The sequence below is a fragment of the Cottoperca gobio genome, chromosome 3, assembly GCF_900634415.1.
Source record: "Cottoperca gobio chromosome 3, fCotGob3.1, whole genome shotgun sequence".
Classification (NCBI taxonomy): domain Eukaryota; kingdom Metazoa; phylum Chordata; class Actinopteri; order Perciformes; family Bovichtidae; genus Cottoperca; species Cottoperca gobio.
In genome coordinates, this window is record NC_041357.1 from 17,451,882 (window position 1) to 17,459,683 (window position 7,802).

The window sequence follows — 7,802 nt, forward strand, 5'->3', positions numbered from 1 at the left end:
TTCAGGTTCTCTTAATTTCCTGCATTTTTTTTTACTATGCAGTAAAGCTGTTCCATTTTCAACTCATTTTAAACAGTAAAGGTGTCATTTATGAAAGTGTGACGCCGATCATTTACCTTCCATAATGACAGAATTAAACATTGTAATTTTAACATTTACATTTTCCCATACATGTATTCACTTTATACAAATAATTATGCACAGCAACGGCAAAAACATCGTACAAAGAGATTCTGGAAAAGCAATTTTAAACAATATATTTTAAGGAGGCTGTGTAACGATTACTAACCAAGCACACAGTTTTCTGTATGAAATTAAACAGATAAATGAAGGTGTTGTTAATGAAATGCTATAACATGAGCAGCGACAGAAACACTACAAAGAGAGCTTTAGATGCAAGTTGCAGCAGAGTAATAACATATGAAGCTGTACATGTCCTGCTGTCTCACTGGTAGTTTATGTTCCATTAATTATTGAGATAATGTGATATATTGAGGTAAGGAAGGTTGATTTTGCTCATATATTATTCTCCAAATTAAAGTTATTACAACATCGTCCTATTTTCATCACAAGAACAATGCAGAATATATGTTGTGGAGAATGATGAGGCTGAAGTGCAGCTCTTACCTTGTGAATAATGCGTACAATTCAAAAGCTATGTTTGTGAAATACATTAGCACACTTTGCTATTTATTTGAGGTATAATTTTGAAATTAAGTGAAGGAATGATAGAAATTATAATTCTGTTCTCAAGTTAGTAGACACAAGTAAGGATTAAAGGTTCAGCAGGTTGTTTGTACATGTGTGCGTGTGAATGTACACGCGTCTTTGTTTATAGAGCAGTTGTCGAGGCGGTGAATGACACAAGGTGCTTGTAGCTACAGCAAGAGAGGAAGTAATAACTCTTAATGTTGGGCACTTTGGAGATGCACGAGGGCCTCATTATCTTCCTAAACGCCTGAGGCTTTCCGATGTTCTCACCTTACACCCACTGCTGACCTATGACTCACCAGCCCCTCTATCCTAATAGTAAACCTTTATTACATTACCTTAATCGTGAAGCATCATGTTGGGAGGTTGGAGGGCAAATCCTCGGCCAGACATCATTTATAATTTTCCCATCTTCTTATAAATGATGTAAGCATGACTTGGTCTATTTGGCAGAATATTGCAAATACTATGCATTCTTCTGTCATGATGTACAAAAAGAAGCATTTCACTTTTATTTAGATTCACCAGACTGGTTGTGGTGTTGGCCGACATCCCTGCGTGACAGAACACAGGGCTGTTTAGATAGACGCTGACCTCACTCCGTTGAGGTAAGGAGTGACTTTTCTCAGAGAACTGGTATGTTTCTGCTCAATAATGTATCATCAGTTGTTTGAGTTGATGTAAATGTGAATTTGTCAGTGAACACCTTGAACCATAAAACTCTAATATCTCAATTTTAGGTTTACAAATTTCTAAACTAAACTCAGAAATGAGGACCCTCTCCTTTGATTTCAGTACAGATTTAACCAACATCAGACCAAGTGCTGTAAATGTAATTGTTATTATTTAAGTGTCTCAGTTTTTTTGATCAATTGTATCTAACAGAAAATGAGTCTGTATTTATTTTATTTTACTGCTTTTATGATTTATTGTCTAGGAGCTTTTTAGAAGTATCCTGAGTCACATAGCATAACGGTAGCTTTGCAGTCGTATCTCAAACTTTCCAGGAGCCATTTTTGGTGTTTCAATCATTCAGGTACAGTATTGCTCAGTCACAAGGTATCCATCAGAGACGATCTGTAAAAATACATTTACTATAGTTTGGTAAAATGTTGGGTTATTTGTGCACGTAAACATACAAATCTGGATCTTTAGAGATATTTAAAAAAGCTCAAATTGCTTATGCAACATGTTCATCAGGATCCTCTTCTTCTTAGTAATCATGATTGCCTCACACTCCGACTGACATTTTACAATCGAAATATGTGTTGTATTGTTTCGCTGTTGGTCAGCTTGAGTTCAGGCAAAATAAAGTTCCAATTGTGACACATTTTCAAGAATCAAACATTCACAAAGATCTCTCAAACAAACCCTGCTGCGTAGTCCACCTCTTCAGTGTCCAGCCATATGCTTAGTAAAGTTACCACAGAGACACAGAAGCCAAATTACAAATTACATATTTAGTAAAGAATTTGTTCCTGCGTAAAGAAGAAAAACTCTGGGACATACTGTTTTAAATATATATATTATTTGTTTTAAAAAAGAAACATAACAAGGCTTATAGAATATTTTGTTGTAATTCTTCAAAATGATCGGAGGAGTTCTTTAGACTCATCATGACTTCAGTATTTTCTTAGCTCTACTTAAACCTATGAATATGCAACATACTAGGATATGGGTGAACAGAGGAAAAATGTGAGCAAGCTGGATTTAAGGAGATGAGTGTCCACAAAGTGTATTCTGAGTTTCAGCATTCATGTGTTAATTTCACTAAATTTAAAAGAATGTGTTAACTAAAGGAATCACTCCAGCTGCGACACCGAATCGGGCAAGGGGCGTAAGGTTTGTGTAGGGGGGGAGTGATCTGGAGTGCTCGGGGGTGGATCACCACCTCACCAGCTGGATCCTGGACTACCTCACCAACCGTCCACAGTATGTGAGGACCCGGGAGTGTCACTTGGACACGATTGTCTGCAGCACGGGGGCCCCCCAAGGAACGGTTCTGGCACCGTTTCTCTTCACCCTCTACACTGCAGACTTCACCCACAACACAGCAAAGTGTCACCTGCAGAAGTTCTCTGACGACTCTGCTATTGTCGGCCTCATCTCTGATGGGGATGACGAGGAGTACAGAGAGCTGACACAGGACTTTGCCCTCTGGTGCCAGAGGAACCACGTCCTGCTCAACGCAGGGAAGAACAGGGAGCTGGTGGTGGACTTCAGGAGGCGCCATCATTCCCCCCAACACCAGTGAACATCCTGGGTACGGACATTGAGATTGTACAATCTTACAAGTACCTGGGCGTTCACCTGAACAATAAACTGGACTGGTCAGATAACTCTGCTGCTCTGTTCAAGAAGGGACAGAGCAGCTTTATCTGCTAAGGAGACTGAGGTCTTTTGGGGTTCAGGGGGCACTCCTTAAGACCTTCTTTGACTCTGTGGTGGCATCAGCTATTTTTTATGGAGTGGTCTGCTGGGGCAGCAGCATCTCGGCTGCTGACAGGAAGAGACTGAACAGACTGGTTAAGAAGGCCAGCTCCAGTCCTGGGGAGGCCTCTGGACACTGTGGAGGTGGTGGGAGACAGGAGAATGACAGCTAAACTGTCCTCTCTATTGGACAACATGTCCCACCCCCCCCCAGGACACTTTGTCCGCACTGTGCAGCTCCTTCAGTGACAGGCTGCTTCACCCGCTGTGTCTCACAGAAAGATACCGTAGGTCCTTTCTTCCTGCAGCGGTCTTATATTACTGTTACTGTATTTTATTCTATTGAATTCTTACTCGTCACTTTACTCTCTTTGATGTAACAACGTAAATTTCTCCGTCGTGGGCCAAATAAAGGATTTCTGATTCTGATTCTGATTCTGATTCTGATTAATGGCCCCTTCCCCATTCCCTACCCCCCTACTTCCGGTCCTGTAGCTCGGCCCATCTTCGAACTTGCCCTTCATTTTGATCTGAACTGCACACCTGTAACATTTTGTGACTGCATCTTCCCCGGTTGAGACGCTATCGTGTTGACAAAATCTGTCCACAGACAAATACCAGGAAGATCACTCAAAACATCTTCTGTGATAGTTTCCACTGCAGTCGGTGTCTCAAGGAGCACATTTTGCCACGATGACACATAAACAGACTCACAAGGTGAAAAGCGTCGCTGTCACAGCTGGTAAAAATAACATGGGGTAGAAATGTCTGCACATTTATTTGTTAGTAAAGTGAATCACTGTGTTGCAGCCATGAGGAATTATAACATTATCGATTTATGGTAACTGAGTACAGGCTCACCGATACAACAAGGGATGCAGCGATCTTTGTGGGTCACCTTAGTTGTGCAGGAATGTGTCTGTTTCTCAGAACCAAAGGTTTTCATCTCAGCCAGAGGCCACAGTCTCTACATTCCTTGTTTCCAAGCCTCACTTCTGCTGATGACTCATCTCCCCTGCCTTGTTACAGGGAGCAGCACTCACTCTCCATCGTCGGACAACAGGGTTTCTTTACTGCACGCACCTTATAATGAAATGGTGAACGCCGACTGCGAAAGGCAGAGAGAGGCGACAAATTGATTCTGTTTTTAGTTTAAGACTTGAGACTTGCAGTTAACCTTAACCATGTGTTTAATATTGTAACCATTAATGTACATATTTTTGCATTTTATTTTTCTCCTTTACTATATTTATGTGTATTGTACTCTTTACAGTATTTTTTCATATCCTTCTTGTGTTTCTCTTCTATTCTATATGTATCCTTCATTAGTTTTGCAATACTTGCCTTTTTATTTATTTTATTTATATTATTTGTTTATGTTATGCACCAAATGATATGTGAAAACCCACTTGGTTCCCTAAGTGATGAGTTATTTTAACCCAAACTATGGTCTTCCCTTAAAGCTAACCAAACCTTGAACCGGCTGTAACTGATTTGTTTCGGCCACTTGGAGGCGTCAGAAACGAGTTACTAAAGCCAACGTTGACATATCATCACATTATCTGCGGATTGTAAGAACTTGTTAGGAAACAGTTGCTTTAAAATCCATCAGATACAGAGCATCATTATCATTCGTTTGGAGTCGTGTTTCTGGCCACCTGATGAATGCAAGTCCAATATTTACTCACCTTTTATGTCTGTTCCAGCAACTCCTGAAGGAAATATCTGGCTCTTTAGCTGCTAAATGCTCCACTATGTTCGCCATCTAGTCGCTAACTGTGTCTGCTGTTTGGTAGCGGACAGTTGGTTTTTAAAGCTTTATCTCTGAAAACAGCTGCCTGCTGTGACGCCATGAGAGCGGTGAGAGTGAACCAAAACAGTAAAGTCGCGGACCGAATAGCTAAATAATGAGAAGAAACTCTTTAAACAGCTCAATGAAGCCCGAGGGGAGTCAGATCAGAAAACATATTTTGTTGTTTATTTGGTGGACACAGTGCCGGAAACTGACTCCAGTGGGATGACGAATAATTAACAGCTGTGTGCAATCAGCTTGTTTTGGAGTTCTTCTGCCCCCTAGTGGCCACAAATTGATTATTGCAGCTTTAAGTGTAGGTCTCCATGGTCACCGTTCAAATAACACTGCGGAAACTCGTGTCCACATTCTCAGGATCTGCTGTCCACTCTGTATACATCTTTAATTTATGTTATACACTAACCAGACGTGAGATAATTTAACTTTTCAAATATGCTTTAAATATACTGTTGACTGCTGCCTGTGCAGTCTTTATAACCTTGTTTACTGTATTCTCTTTATTTATCACTGGCACATGCATAGGGCCCAGTATGTTCAATAACCCTCATTTTTCACTTCCTTTATGATTTAATCAGTGAGTTTTGGCAGGAGCCTAATGGCAAGGCCAGTGATGAGTCAGCCAGGCTGCAGTTTTGGGAGCTGGAGGTGAGAATAACACTGAGGGGAGGAGGAAGGCAGGGACAGAGAGAGAAAACACAAGCAGAAAATAAGACAAGGAATGAGGGATGCCATTGTGAATAACACTGAATTTGTAAACAGGATTTTGTTTGCCTCTAGTATTCATACAGCTTAAGAACTGTTGGAATGCAAAAGGCATTTACGTGCCAAATCTCTTGAGACACCTCGTTAATTGTCCTCTTTAAAATGTTTAACATCAGGATGACAACTAACCTTTGAAATTAGCGGATTAGTTCCATACATAGATCACATTCCAGTCAGAGGATGCCTTCCCTTAACCAGGAGACTGAGTTGGACTCATGTGTTATCAAGGCAGCTCTACTTGGTTAAGATAACATGGAAATTAAAATATTTCCTCCAGGATGCATAACTACGTTAGAGACATACCTCCTATCAGACTGATTGATGAGCCAGACTTGTAGCATTCCTTCCATATCACACTAAATACTATTATGACAGGAGAGCTTTCCATGCCTGTGTTTAGTCCGTGGCCTGAGGTCTTTATTTTCAAACATTACGGAAAATGTTAGGCTAATTATGGACCCATTTAATAGTTGACTGTAATTTCACTTCCAGAGGCATCTAGTGACATTGTTTGGGTATGAGACACCACAGTTTAGACAGTGTGGTATTTTCATTCATAACACTCTAGCTATTCCTGTTCCCGCTATTGAACCAAAGCATCCAAATATGTTAGAAGACATCCTCCAGCTGTGAAATGCTTATTTCTGTATTTCAGTCTCATCTAAAAGATATCTTGAATTTTAGAAAAAACTATTTGAACACTCATTTGTTAATCTGTACACTGACGACAACGTGGTGCCTTAAAATAACTACAGGACATGGATCCATGAGAACATTGTGTTTGTCTCTTATTTAAACATTAGACCTTGTCAAGGGATGTCAATCAGAGAATTAACGATGGCTGAATTCCATTTAGCTGCTTCAGTTTCACGGTCCTGGTATTGTGGCTCACCGTTACACTGTCATGGTTTACTGGTACACTTGAATAAAACAGTTATTGCTAATTGATCAACCAATTGAATGTAAATCACGTTTAATATATAAGAATTCAAATTAAAGATGTTTAGATGTTAGAGTTTTTTAAAAGAAATGTTTAAAACAAAAAGTTGTGGTTTTACTGGAAGTTTCATGTTGTGACGATTTCTTGGCTGGGCGTAGTGACTTCCTGTGGTGTGGTTGCCAGGAAACGTCAAAGGTATGAGAAGACTATATATAGCACATGTAGCATGTTAACTAATGATCTTAAGAGGTGCTGGTATGTGGATTTAGTCATTTTGGACACAGCCAGGATAGCTCTTTCCCTGTGTTTTCAGTCTTCATTGTTAAATTAAGCTAATCAGCTGCCGGTCTTAGATTCATGTTAAGTGTACGGACATGATATGATATTTAACTTTTGGCAAAAAAAAGTGAATAAGCGTACAGTATTTCACAAATGTTAAAGCAAAGTTGCTGTTTTCCAGTCTTTCCACTGGTGTATGTTGAGCAAACATTGGCCCATCTTTTGAGAAATGATATTATATAACATAACATAAAGCAATATCATAATCATTGAGAAAACAATTTAAGTTTCTTCATACAACAGTAAGGTTTTTGTCTTAAAAAGTCTTTCTGACTGAAAAGGAGGCTGAAGTGCACAATCATGGACAGGACGAGGACAGAAGGTCTCATTCTATTCTTAACAATACAGGTTACAGACTGTTTCTTAATCTGTCTACACATTTTAAAGTAAAAACTCAAGGGCCGATGGTCGGTGAGGTGGGATTTCTCACAGTTATTATGAGCAAGAACTCAAAACTCTCACTCATTTCCATCCATCCAGCCACAGTGTTCACAGGCAGCCGGGTGAAGCAGATGATTGTAAATGTATAAATCATATGTAATCTGGCTGGTATCTGTAAGAAATATTTTTCATTGATAAAATGTCAGTGACATACAAATGTGTGAAAATATGTGAATTCTAATTAATTATGTATTCAAGAGCTGGGTGTGAAATGTCATCATGACATGGACTGCCTGTGAGCTGACTTTCAAAGAAAAAGAGGATGACGCATGAGCTCAGGTTCAGTCCGTGTGAGAGATGGACCCGGAAAACTTCTGACCATTAGGAGATGTAAGTGACATTCATTATTCTGCAACTTTGAAACTG